This window comes from Equus asinus, chromosome 22 (genome assembly GCF_041296235.1).
Source record: "Equus asinus isolate D_3611 breed Donkey chromosome 22, EquAss-T2T_v2, whole genome shotgun sequence".
In the NCBI taxonomy this organism is placed as follows: Eukaryota; Metazoa; Chordata; class Mammalia; order Perissodactyla; family Equidae; genus Equus; species Equus asinus.
The window spans coordinates 52,298,686-52,312,773 of record NC_091811.1 but is presented as its reverse complement, the minus strand read 5'-3'; the positions used below and the strand labels follow the sequence as shown (position 1 = coordinate 52,312,773).

General features: G+C 42.6%; 1 protein-coding gene across 9 annotated transcripts in view; it reads right to left on the bottom strand.

The window, feature by feature from the left end:
* The window catches only part of DIP2B (disco interacting protein 2 homolog B), a 208,434-nt gene that overhangs the window by 189,745 nt on the left and 4,601 nt on the right, over window positions 1–14,088 (bottom strand). The window contains exon 1 of one of the 9 annotated variants that reach the window (XM_070494886.1): window positions 7,796–7,964. The exons of 7 other annotated variants lie outside the window; for them this stretch is intronic. The gene's annotated coding sequence lies outside the window, so the exon portion shown is untranslated. Of the gene's footprint in view, window positions 1–7,795; window positions 7,965–14,088 lie in introns of those variants that run through there. One more of the 9 variants, XM_070494885.1, reaches the window with a different exon arrangement.

Below are 14,088 nucleotides of genomic sequence, written 5' to 3'. Positions count from 1 at the left end.
TCTGACGTGTCTCTCATGTCAGAATGTTTTCCCAGTTGATTCCCATAAGAGAAAACAGAAATGAGAATCTGTAAAAAGGGTCCAGACATCAGGTCTCTTTCAAAATCCTGAACATCATCTCCTAGACACACACACACATAATATAAATTCCAGGAAAACAGAGATCTGGTTATAACTTAGTTCTCTGTAAAAATGAGAAATGGGTCCTTAGCTTGTTGATGTCAAATTGACCAGAAGACTCTTGTTTTCAGGGTTCTCCTCAAAATGCTGATAAAGTCATTTTTCTTCCCCAGGATAAAGGACTAACTGGGTTCTAACTATTCAGCTAGTGGCTAAAAAACTTAGAATTTAGGGGAGTGGGAGGCACATAGGGTTTTCCCACATCGGAATTGGGATTACTTAGAAAAGATGAATTCTAAGTATTGAGCCAATTGTGACGATACCAAGTTCCAATTAGCATATCTTAGTCAACCTCTAATTTCACTTTCTGTCAGAGAAAAAAACAGTTACTTCTCTCCATCTCCTAAAAGTGGCACTATGCCTTTTACACTATGAACTTGTCTTCCTTGATAGGGCAGTTAAATAAGTGATTAGAGTTTGCAACTTGCTCTCAGCAAAACCCCTTTTAGTCCTAGAATCTGCTCCCTTTCTAGGGAACATGTTTTAACATGTGAGAAATACAAAACCAGAACCAGCCAGAACTCAAGTCCAACTCCGCCCTGCCTTGTACAGCCTGTCAGAGGTCAATCTGCAACCATGGCTGGTAAGGTGAACAGCAAAAGAAAAAAAATCAGCCTGGTTGGGTTATTTAATTCCAAGTAAAGTCTAGAAGACTGTGAGAACCATCCTTACTATTGCATCATCCCTTTCGGAAAGTTCCTGAGAAATACGTAATCTTGAACTTGATTAGACTGAAAATAGAGAATTCTGAACAAGGGAGAACTTATTACTACACAACAGTTAGTTAAAACAAAATGGACATTTTAATATTCTTTCAATTTAATTCTAGATAAAACCTGATGAGGTAAACAAATATGATGTCTTGTTCTTTATGACTCACTGCAACCCTGTCACATCCTCTTTCTCACTACTACCTCTGCTCCTACACAGACGAACCATTTTAGAGAACAAGCTGTCAAAAGTTGGGAAAGCAGCTTCCCGTCCAAAGAATCAGAAATAAATCACTGGAAAACGAGCCTGGTTAGGACCAGAGAAGTGGCTAACAAAGAGTTACTCTACTTCACTCAAGAGTCAAGTTTCTGTTCATTTTATCTCCCGCACTGCCGTTCCTTCTCCCCACTTCCCTGGAGTCCAAGCACAGTTCCCTGCTGTCTCTGGGGCAGAAGGAAATGGCGTTCACACAGGTGAGCAGATTCCCTTCTCTCTGCTCACAGCCACTCCCTACATTCACAATGACTAGAGACCTCTTGTCTCACCTACTCTTACTCATCCTCTCTGGCGCATCCTTACCTCATCCACCCTTTATGTCACTGACCACATTTGTGTGTGCCTACAATTATATGTCTATGACTTTCTGCCTAAGCATAGCTGCTTAAATGGGGGTGGCTTTTTTGTATGTCTTCACAAAGCATTTTCCAAGGATACACACATGACACTCATTCTTAATTTATTTTTAACTCAGAGAACACTCATAAGACCATCAGGAGAGAACTCCCTCAACTTCCTCCTCCATCACCTATAAATATCTGCCTCTGCTCCCATCCTTTCCTCCTTCCCTTGGATTTAAGCAGAAAAGGAGTCACTCCTGGTCTCGTGGACAATCACTCCAGCGGTGCTCGGGATCCCAAACTTTCCTGACTGGTAGAGACCCTGTTCCAGCACATCCTTTCTACTCTACACCTTCAACCCCTCCTCTCCAAGACCTCTCACCCTTCTACCCTACATGAACATGCTCGTCTCTCTCTTCTTAACATAATGCATTAACTGAGCCATCAGATATTTACTGAGCACCTCCTTTGTGCCTGGAGCTCTCTTCTGGCCTGGAGATAAAGCAGTGGATAAAACTAAGCTCCTCCTACCCTCATGCAACTTACTTTCTAGTGAGGGGAGCGACAAAGAACCGATAAACATGTAAGCATCCCAGGGGCTGCTCTTTCTCTCCGTCCCTTCACAGAGCCAGGCTAGAGAGAGCCGTGTACACTGCCTGCCTCTACTTTCCTTCCTCTTCCACCTCGGGTTCCTCACTCCCCTCCTGACAGCTTCGTGGTACCCCAACCCCAACACCACTAAAAGCTCAGACGAAGATCACCACCAACGACCTTCTCTACTCAAAAATCTCAAGGGCATTTCTCAGTCTACTCTTAGTTAAACTCTCCGAAACAACAGGCCTCGCTCCCTCTGCCCAGGTCAACATTCCTTAGGGGTCTGTGAAAGACGCAGCTCAGTTCACTCGCAGCCCTCTGTGCTGGAGGAACTCATCTGTTCTCGTCCTGTTTTAGATAAAGATGGAAATCAACTCTGGGTTCACATACCCAGTTCAGATACTCTATTAACTAATCACAACTCCTGCATGGAGAGGAGTCTGGGGAACGTCAGACAACAGAGCAGCACAGCGGCATAACAAGCACTCACAGGGCTCCCCAGGCGCTGTTCCAACCGCTGTACTTTCATGGATTAACTGACTTAGTTCTCACATCAACCCTACAAGGCGGATACTTTTATATCCACATTTTATAGGTAAGGAAACTGAGACAACGAAAACTGACTACAAGGAAAAAAGCAAGAAAGAATTCCCACCTCTAAGGAGAAATTCTTTTTTCCACAATTGTAAGGGAAAAGTTAGAAGATAATCAAATCAAATTCAGGATTCTGAGCAATTTATTTCTTCTGACAATAGTGATCTTCTGTTAATTAACTTTTAAGGATCATCTTAGTCATGTTTTCAACATGCTAATCATTTTCATGTTTTTTTCAATCTTTATTGAAATAGGATAATCTTAATTACTAAGATGTTTCCCACGTTCTATTTCTCAGCCACAAAGATAAACTTGAAGTTCATGATAGAATAATAAATAAATGGAATATCTGAGATTTTATCGTATTTATCCCATGTGCAAAATTACAATGAATTTACTGTTTGAACAGTATCTTGGACACAGATACTCAATAGGCACCTGAGAGACAACTGGCAGGACCCAAGATAACAGGGTTGTGTGTGTACAGTTGGACATTATGGTTGGCCCACGAGTGTCCTCAGCAGTCTAGCTGGCCACACTGTTTGCATACACTGGGATAAATCGACTATAAGTCTGACTTAGTTCAACAAACCCAATATTTACCTTATGGCCAAATACTTCACTTCCCTGGTTTCCCAACATTTTGTGAAAGATGTAATGTGGCCAAGAAAAGATGCTGGAAAACCAGGTATACGAAATATTTAGTTTTTCCCAACCAGGACTGACCAGTTAAACCAAACGAAGACTGCTGAAGATATCTGGCCTACAGAAAAACCCACCCAATTAGCTTATGCATCAGATCAGATCCTGCGGCTAATACATTTGGTTAAGGTAGAGGAAAAAGAGAATCAACACAGGGGCAGAGCACAACAAAACACAGGAGGTAGAGCGGATGTCCCCCAGGCAGGGGGCAGAGGCAGTCCGCAGCATGGCTCCAGCTCTCACACAAGCACCTGGCCTCGCGAGGCATCTTCCATAAGCATCTACATAATAACCATCAGCTGAACTGAATGAGCAAAGTAGCCAGGTAGGCTGACAAAACGGAAAGTTGTCACACATCATCCAACTGTAAAAGTCACATGGAAAATCAGAGGGCAAGATCAATAGGTGAGGGAAACAGGAAAAACAGATTTTAGAAACCAACCAAATGCCAGGAAACACCATGAGCCCCTGAGTTCCAGCCTGGCCAGCTCCCGCAGGGGGCCCTTTTCCTCCCTGGCAGAGGCCTGGGGACAGAGCCTATACTTAGACTTCTTTACTCTGTAAAGCTGCCACCATCTAAGGAATCCCGTTGGAATCTTCCCACTGCGAAGTCCATCTGTTCACTGAACAAGTGTCTACAAGAGTCTTGTGTTCCGGGCCCTGGGCATCCAGCAGGGAACAAGACGGCAAGGTCTCTGCTCTCGAGGGAGTGATATTTTACTGGGAGAGAATCAGATAATCGACGAACAAATACACGAACCAGATCCTTTCAAATGGTGCTAAGTCTTAATTAGAAAATTTAAAACAGCAAAAAAGAAAGTAAAAAGAGAAATGAGATGGAGAAGGACAGGAGGAATTGCTCATTTAAACTCGGTGGTCAGGGAAGTCATCTCTGAGCTGAGACAGGAAGGAGGCAAAGCTGCTGGCCAAGCAGAGATCCTGGAGCAGAGCATTCCAGGCAGAAGAGAGGTGAAGAGCACAGCCCGGAGGCAGCCAGCTTGGCGAGTCCAAGGGAGGAAAAGGCCTCCCTGCCCTCAGGTTCTCGTTCAAATGCCATCTCACCACGAGGTGGCCCTGACCACGTCCACTGACCAGGCCCAGTATGCTGTATCCTGCTTCACGATTTTTCTCCATTGCACTATATATTACTTATTAATTTCTGTCTATTCCTACAGAATGTAAGTCCCTTAAGGGCAGGGATTTTTGTTATTTTCACCACTGCTGGATTGCCTCCACCTACATGGCACATAGTAGGCACTCAATAAACAGCAGCTAAATAAATAAAAGGAAAGGGAGGGAGGGAGGAAGGGGAGAAAGAAGAGCTTCAGTCTGGCCGAAGCATGGTGGATGAGCGGACTGGATGAGAGGCCTGTGTAGGCCTTGGAGACCATGAAATGGAGTTTGAATTTTATTTTAAAAACAAAGAGAATCCACTGAAGGGTTGTAAGGCAGGGAAGCAAGATGATCTAATTTGTATTTAAAAAGCTCACTGTAGCTGCTCTGTGGAAAATCAGTCAGAGAGAAGCAAGCAGGGACACTAGGTAACTAGGAGCTAGCAAAGCTGGAGATGAGGAAACAGGCGAGGCAATGACCAGCAATGATCAGTACAGAGACGCAGATTTAGGAGATTTCTTAAGGTAGCATCAAAAAAAACTTACTGACGGACGGGCGAGATATGGAGAGTTAGAAGGAAGCAGAGGCATCAAGGATGTGTCAGTTATCACCACACTGCTTCGCAGCCCCAAACCTACCCTTCATTACTTGCTCTGTGAAAATTCGGGTGGACCCTTGAAGGATTTTTCCTTTGCCTGATGCCTCAGTGTTAAGCTCCGTCTGTAGAGGGCACTGGAAAGACACTGAAGAGGAACAGGTTTTTCTTTCTAGTTCCAGTGTGCTCCTCTGAACAGGATAAATAAAACATCAAGAATTTCATTATTTCTGATGTCCTCTGAAGTCCTAGCCAGCTGACTTTAAGATCTTTTCTAACTTGAGACAACTGGCAAGACAGCTGGTTTAGGCTCATGAAACTTTAATGTTTTCATAATTGTTTTTCCTACACATACAAGGATTTGGGCACTTTATTCTGTTCGCCCATCCTTATTCAAATGCTAATACCATATGACTTTGAGTATGGCAATTTTAGAATCTATTTTAACACATGGTAAAGCAAGGACCACCTCACTATTTTCTAAGTTTTCTTGGCTATTCTACACTTTTTCTTTCATATGAACACTGAGATCATTTTATCTGATTCCCCACCCCCAAAAGAATTCTCCACTGGAGCTGTAATTGATTTCGATTAAATTTATACATATTTAGTCTTCCCATCCAGGAATATGATATGTATTTTCATTCTTTTCAGATCTTGTTTTTACATCCTTAAGATTTTACAATTTTCTTCAGATAGATCCTGTGCCTTTCTTGTGGCATTTATCTTTAAGTATTTTATAATTTTTTGACAGTATTATAAACAAAGTATTTTTCTCCTCACCAAGGCCATTCATTTCCATACTCTCCCCTGCCAACATCCCAATGATACCAACGAATGTTTTTACTTCCCACCCATCCCCGCACTGCCCTGTGCCACAATGTCTGATTTTTGCTGAAATCATCTAGAATATTTCATTCAGATAACCAGGTTTTCTTTTGCAAAATGTCTCTTCTACTTCAAAGATCCTTACTTAGCATTTATATTACACATTCCTGGTCACTCCCAATATACGTAATTATATATATTTCAAAGGCCATTGTCCACCACTGTTTCCTCTCCGCTTTCTGCCTTGGGGGTCTCTGTGTTGTACCACCTCTTTGATTAGAGTATATCGCTCAGATTGGAGTCTATGAGTGATATAACCTCTGAACCCCTGCACGCTCACATAGAGCTTTCTTCTGTCTGAAAGGTGAATAACATCAAGACTTGCATATAGGATTCTTGGAGTGTAGACCTTTCTCTAAAACGTCTACAGATATTTCTTACACCATCATCAGAATTGTAACACTGCAAATGAGAACAGTCTGTTTTCTTCTTATTGTTGTAGTTTTAACTTTATCTATCTAAGAGCTTGCAGAGCTTTTTTTTCTTTTTTCTTTTTTTTAAAGGTATGCTTTTAGGTGAGGAAGATTGGCCTTGAGCTAACATCTGTTGCTAATCTTCCTCTTTTCTTTCTCCCCAAAGCTCCAGTTTATAGTTGTATATCTTAGTTCTAAGTCCTTCTAGTTCTCCTATGTGGGACGCCCACAGCATGGCTTGATGAGCGGTGTGTAGGTCCACGCCCAGGATCCAAACCGGCAAAACCCAAGCCACGGAAGCACAATGTGCAAACCCAACGACTACGCAGCTGGCCCCTGAGGTTTTTTTTTTCTTTATCACTGAATTCAGGAATTTTATCAGAACATGCCTAGGTTTGTGCCTTTTCTCATCACTCTCGCCTGGAACACAGTGAAATCACTCAATCTACAGTCTTTTTCAATTTGCAGGGAATCTTTTTTCAGCTCAGGCCATTTTTATCGCCTATTTCTCCTTCTAAAATTCTCATTATTTGCATTTTAGGTTCCCTAGATCTACCCGCCAAGTCCTTTAACTTTACCTTCATGAGTTCCCATTCTAACTCTTGGTATTTTTGCTCTAAGCTTTGAAATTGTTATTTTACTTGACCTGAGTTCAAAAAAGAGGGAGGCAGAGATGTGCTCAAGCTGCCATCTTACCAGAATCACTTCAAATGGTATTGTTTAAATGCTAATCACTGAAGCAGAAAACAAAAACGCTTCCAAGTGCTCAAAGACAATTACCTAAATTAATATTCTTAAAACCCAAACAGCTATTTGTTGAGAAGTTACTAAATTGAAAGCTCCTGGAAAGCGGGAAATCTGCCGTCTGTGCATCTCTCATCCTCTCAACAGATCTTACAAATATATGTGCTGAACACATACATTTATTGATATCTTGATACAGTCAGCACCTCACAAGTTCCTAAAGGCAGAAGACCTTGTCATTACACTAAAGAAACGTAAAGTCTGAAGAGGCAAAAATAACATAAATGAAACAAATAAATAGTGGTCAATTAAGTGTGAAACTGTGTTCCTGGATACAACAATAGTCTAAAAATAGAAGAGATTACTATGGACTAAAGCAATCAGCTGGTTTCATGATGAGGGGGACGTCAGCCAGGCCGCAAGACAGGGGTAAATTTTAATAGGAAAAAAGGCAGTCCTGACAAAGGAAACAGTCACGGCAAAGGCACAGAGATGGAAATGAGCCAGCAGGGAAAAGTGAGGACACCAGCCTGCCTGTAATAGAAGAGTCTGTCAGCACTGGTAGGGAAATGAGAAGAGACAGGGAGGGTGAAGACAGAGCCCAGACTCACTCACTGGTTGAACAAGTTCTGGAAAACACTTACACTGAAGGATGCCGCGTGCTGTCCTCAAGCAGCTTACAAAGGGAGATGAGAATATTTACGCAAATGATAATTTCATAATTTAAAGATAATTTGAAACAGTTATAATATAGGGGTAATATTAGAGCTCAGAGAACCAACAAATGAGGAAGTTTTTTTTAACAGGAAGTTCACCTTCTAGTACTTCCCTTGGTCTCCTTGAAGAAAAACAACGAGCAAAGAACTATGGGAGCAAAACTCATACCAAGGCTTTTTCTACATGTTCAATCTAAAAATGAAAGTTTCCTCCTAGCCAGACAGGAAGTCCAATAAAGTAAGAATGACAACTCTTTAAAATTTTAAGACAGGAAAAAAAAATTTTTGTAACTATATATGGTGATGGATGGTAACTAGATTTATTGTGGTGATCATTTCACAATACATACAAATATCAAATCATTATGTTGTATACCTGAAACTAATATAATCTTGTATGTCAATTATGCCTCAACAAAAAAGAAATTTTTAAGACAGCCTGTTTGCCTCAGTCACAGATTTACTCAACAAGAAATGATCAGAAGCTTCTACCTAAGAATTCCTGCTGGGTTCATTTTTAAAAAGGAGATTCAGTGACAAGACTGGTCAGCACCATAATGCATTCATACCTGACCTGAGTTAAAACCCAAAAGTTCCAGTCTACGAATAACTTGAGACAACATAGTCCAAGGTCCTCAAAAAGAAAAGGTAAAAACCTACAGATGCTTTAATTTATCCCTAAGAGCAAGAGTCCTCTGAAAATACACAGCTATTAGAGAACTATTCCTTCACAAAAAAGTAACTCCAAGAAAAATCAAAGTACGTCATTTCCAGAAACCTCTATACATTAATTTTAAAATTAAACATCCTAAAAAAAAAACACTAAAAAATCTTTCTGAACCAGAATGTAATCACAATACTACATCCACAGTCCAGACGCTCAAGGACATGCAAAGACGCCAGACCTGCGGAATTTCACTTAGGGCTGTCCTTGCGGCATCCAGAATATTCTTCTCCTCGGTTTCCCCTTTGCAGCTTCTCATCATTCCCATCTCGATTCAAGGAGGAAAAATTACTTTCAAATCAAAATATAAGTATATAAAATTATCTTTTCCTTTATAAGTAGTCTTACAGGATCTTACTCAATATTTTTTGTTCTTTTAAGAAATACAGAACACATTTTGCCAGAAGTTAGGTTGGCATGAAGGAAACCCTCCAACCATATTTTCCAGGGCTAACCCCCCTGCTCCTGGCAAAGCAAGGTCAGAAATAACCTGCCTCACTCCTCTTCCTACCTATTTCTCTCATAACAGGACAGAACACTCCCGTTCTTTTCCCTCCAGGGAGACCCACCTCCAAAACTCCACAGACAGAAGCTGCATCCTAAGAGAAACGGGGCCCAACAATTAAGATAAAAAAGAATTTTGCCGAAATTACTTGAAACCTGATTCGGGGAGATGGAGGCGGATGGTAGTGTGGAAACTGGAGTCTGGATTCAAGCTGATGGCTTCCAACCCCAGCACACTGTACTTTAGGCTTCCTGTTCTTTAACAAGTCTCTACAAATGGAAGTCACGCCTATCTTCAGGTGTTGTCAGGATCAGAAGCACATTTCAAAGACTGTGTGGCCCAAGGTCATACAGTGAGCAGCAGAGACAGGACTCACACCCAGTCTAAATGACTCAAGTCCAGTCTTCTTTTCCCTTTGTCCTTCATTTCAGAATGTGACTGTTACTGGTAGGGAGAAAGGGAAAGATCAGGCCGGATGTAACAAGAGGGGATCTGGCACACACTGCCTTCCACTCAGTGTTCAGGTGCTTTTCACCAGCTCAGTTCCCTCATCACCATGATAATAGGAACTATTTATTCAGAACCTACTAACCAGCCAGGCAGGGTATATAAAGTGCTCAGCACAGGGCCTGCTACATAATAAGCACTCAATAACTGATGGCTACTTATACAGAGATCTTAACTGCCTAAGAGAACTTAGGAAAGGCTGGCTTCTCACAGGAAATTGAGTGGAACAGAAGTTAACCAGGCAGAAAAAGGGGAAGAACATGCCAGAGTGGGCATTTCTCAGAGAAAGGCAACGTGTACAAAGGCAGGGAAGTGAAAAAGCACAGCGCATTCAGGGAAGTGCAAGACATTGGGCATGGCTAAAGAGGAGAGAAAAAACCTGGAAGGAGCAGGAAATGAGGCTAAAAGGCAGGCAGGTCTCGGCACACAAAGGATGCTTGAATTTCATCCTCTGGATGGGGGAAGCCACGGAAAAATGTTAAAGAGGAAAGAGGACATGAGGATCATTCCATCATAGACTAGAGAAGGAAAGCCTGGAGCAAGAAGAGACTGAAGGGAGGCAGACAAGTTAGGAGACTACTGCAATAGTCTCAGCAAGAGATGGTAAGAGCCTGAACAAAGACTAAAACTGTGAATGGAGAGGAGGAAGCAGAATCAACAGGACTTAGTGACCCATTAGAAGTTGAGGGTTGAGTTAATCCCCAAGTTTCGGACCTGGGTGAGTGGACACTCTGAAGCAGGGAGTATCTGTGGGGCAGGCTGAAACAAGGAGTACCGTGTTGACTTATTAAGTTACAGTTGTCAGGGGCAAACCAAGGGGATATCGGGAGCAGAGGAGAGTCAGGGCTAGAGATACAGACTAGGGAGCCATCCTGCAGCCCTGACAGCTGAGGCCCTGGGCATGGAGGAGATTACTCAGCAAGTGTATATGAATGAGACGAAGGCTAATGACAGAAATCGGGAACACCCACATCAGGAGGAAGAGAGAGAAAAAGAAGCCCAAGACAGAGCATAGGAAGGAACACTTAGGGAGCCATAAGGAAATGGTGCCCTAAAAGCTAAGGAAGGAGAGAGTTTTATAAAGATAATGGTGCACAGTATCCAATGCTGCAGAGAAAGATGCTGTCTCCAGTATCTTTCCAGTACTTTTCAGTGTGAAATAAGAAGTCACTCATGGCTTTGGAGACAGCTGTTTCAGAGGCTTCATGAGGCAGAAGTAATGACTGAGGAGGAGTGAGCAAAGGTAAGAAATAAGATAAAGGAAACGTAGGCTACACTTTCCAGGATCTATGAGGAGAGAAGGTGGGCACATGAGAGGAAGCAGATTCCAATACAAGACTGTGGGACGCTGGGTTTTTTTAAGATGGGAGAAACTTCAGCATATTTATAGGCTGAAGGGAAGGAGCCAAGAGCCAAGTGTTAAGTGAGAGGCTGAAGATAAGAGGAACAGACAAAGACAAAAAGGCTATGAATGAATAGATCAATCAATGAAGTGAGATCCCAAGATCCCAGAAGAGAAGGGCTGGGACTGAGAAGACAGTCAGAGGGACGTACTGTACAACAGGAGGAGGAGACTTCTTCCTCTGAGAAAAGAAGGAAAGGGGAGAAGGGTGGGAACTGATACAGATAAGTCTGTGAGTGCTGCCGAGGGAAGCCGAGGGGGTCTGGCTTTCCTTACAAGCCAGTGAGACTGAACGGTGATAATACATAAACTTGGTTCTTCCTTTGCTTCAGTTCTCTTTAAGAAACTGCTGAAAGTTGTAGACTGCTCCCAAACAAGGCACAAAAGCATTCACACTCAAAATCCTGCACATGATTTCACAGACTGTCCAGATCCGTGGAAGTCAACCCAGGTATCCAGAGAGTCTGTGAGCCGTGACGCTGGGGAATCCCAGAGAACTGGCCTTTCAGAACCTACCTTGTCCATTAAAGAGCATCCAACGGAAAGCACTTCTCCTTAGAAACACAAAGATAGGAAAAACTCTCACTTAAACCTCTATGAAATAATCACTCAACAAAAAGAGATGGACTCTTTGATGTGGCCAAAAGCACTAACTTAGACGCTGGGGATAAAGGATCCAGGCCACCCCCGCCTTTAGGAAACGCAGAATTTCAGAGAGACAGAGCCTTGGGTTTAGCAACGGCTTTAGAGGAAAGCAGCATTTTTTAAAGCTGGAAGATCAATCTAGAGCTAAAGAGAGACAAAAATCAGACCTGTGGGTCTGAAGATAGAAGACTGAAGGAGGGTGGTGGTAAATGCAACTCAAAAGAAAAGAAGATACGAGGAGACTTTCGAAGGAGGACTCGAAAGATCTGTTCCCTAAGGACAAATGGAGGACTCAGAAAGGGAAGAGTCAAAAATGACTTGAAGGTTCTGAGTATTCCCATGCGCCTTTTCATAGCTTGTCGATGCCTGAGCATCAGAAACTATGCTTAAATTTCAGAGCCATTTGCCAGAACCTACAGGCTCAGAAATGTCCACACGCCAGATCTCTATATGAAACAAACGAGTTACTCTTTTCTGCTCTAGTCAACTGCTTGCAGTGACCCGACACGTGTTGAACTAAGGGTAGAAGGCAGCAGCAGCAGCAACTGATGGTGGAGTGAAGCCTCACTTGTAAAAAATACATACACAAATTGATTGCATTCACCACTTCAGATATAACCGTATTCTACTAAGTACCACAAGATATTAACACCAGCCAAGTCACTATGCATCCACACGCTCAGAAACAATAAACATGACATGTACCGAGCGTTCACTGCGTGCCACGCACTACACTCGGTTTTTCTCCTATTACCTCCTTTTAAACCTCCTTGCAATTCGAATGAGGTTGTCATTCCTTTTTTAAGAATTGAAGCCACTAAAACCAGGGAGGTTAGGCAGTCTGTCCAAGGTTACAGAGCTAATAAGTGACAGGCCAGGACTTGGGCCCAGGCCCACCAGATGCCAAAACCTGTGCTTCTTGAATGACTGCACAACCTCGCCTTGTGCCAAAATCAAATCCCCAAGACAGAGACTTCAGGCTTCAATTTGAATCAAATTGAAGGGAGCAAAAACATACTGCACTCCTAAAACAGCGCAAGAAAGAAACAGTGGGGCAGTCATCAAAGGAAGTTTAAGACATGAACAACCTCTGTAGGAGCTTACATTGAGGTGAAATGAAAGACAATTTAATTAGAAAACACACGGAGCCAGCCCTGATGGGCTAGCAGTGTAAGTTCAGCATGCTCCACTTCGGGTGTGGGTTGGGTTCCCAGGGGCAGAACCACACCACTCGTGTCAGCTGCCATTCTGTGGTGGGGGCTCACACAGAAGAACTTACAACTATCCACAACTATGAACGGGGGCTTTGCAGGGGATGGGGGGCAGGGGGGGAGGTTGGAAACAGATGTTAGCTTAGGGCAAATCTTCCCCCTGCAAGAAAAAAAAAAAGAAAGAAAATATATAATTGGCAAAAATGATATAAACTGCAAATGCTATACGGTTTGAAGCAAGAGGGCTCACAGTGGTCAGGGTCAGGTTTATAAAAAAAAAGTAGTACTTCAGCTGAACTCTTAAAGAATTGCAAGAAATTGTGCAGACAAGCAGGAAGAAGTATTTCAAAGAGCATTCCTGAATTAATCATGAGAGAGGACAGGACCATGGAGAACTGTAATAATTCTATGAAACACAAGTATAGTGCGAAGGTCCTTTTTAGCCAATCATCTGAACTTTCAACCCTAAGGTGCTACTCCTCACACAGGCCAGGATAGAAAGCAGCCACCAAGGGCTGGGCCGAGAGTGAAGACTTCATCATTTCTCTTATTCAAAAATCCAGCTCCGGGGCTGGCCTCATGGCTGAGTGGTTTAAAAGTTCCTGCACTCTGCTTTGGCAGCCCAGGGTTTTGCCAGTTCGGATCCTGGGCGCGGACATGGCACCGCTCATTAGGCCATGTTGAGACAGCGTCCCACACAGCACAACTGGAGGCACTCACAAGAAGAATCTACAACTATGTACTGGGGGGCTTTTGGGAGAAGAAGGAAAAAAAAAAAGACTGGATTGGCAACAGTTGTTAACTCAGGTGTCAATCTTTTAAAAAAAGAAAATCCAGCTCCATGCTACGGGACTGTCAAACAACAAGACTAGTTTTTCAAAATATACACCAAAACTAGGGAGTCCGAACAAACGCCATCCTTTACAGTAAGAGTTGTTCTTCCCATGAATTTGTCTGTCACTTCTCTTCTGGAACTGCCCTCAATACCAGTTTACAATTATTCTAAGTTTTTTGACAGTCAAAACTAAAATCAGTTTATAATCACTCTCATTTTTTCAACCACAACAAGTCTGAACTCCAAAAGAACATCAAGCAGCTTTTCTCCACTTGACTCCAAGTAACCTGTACAACAAAACTCCACCCTCACAGAATTAAAATTTGCCCCATGAGGATTTTCAAAGGAATGTGCCACAGGCTCCAACAGTAATTCCTAAACATGAGTTCCAA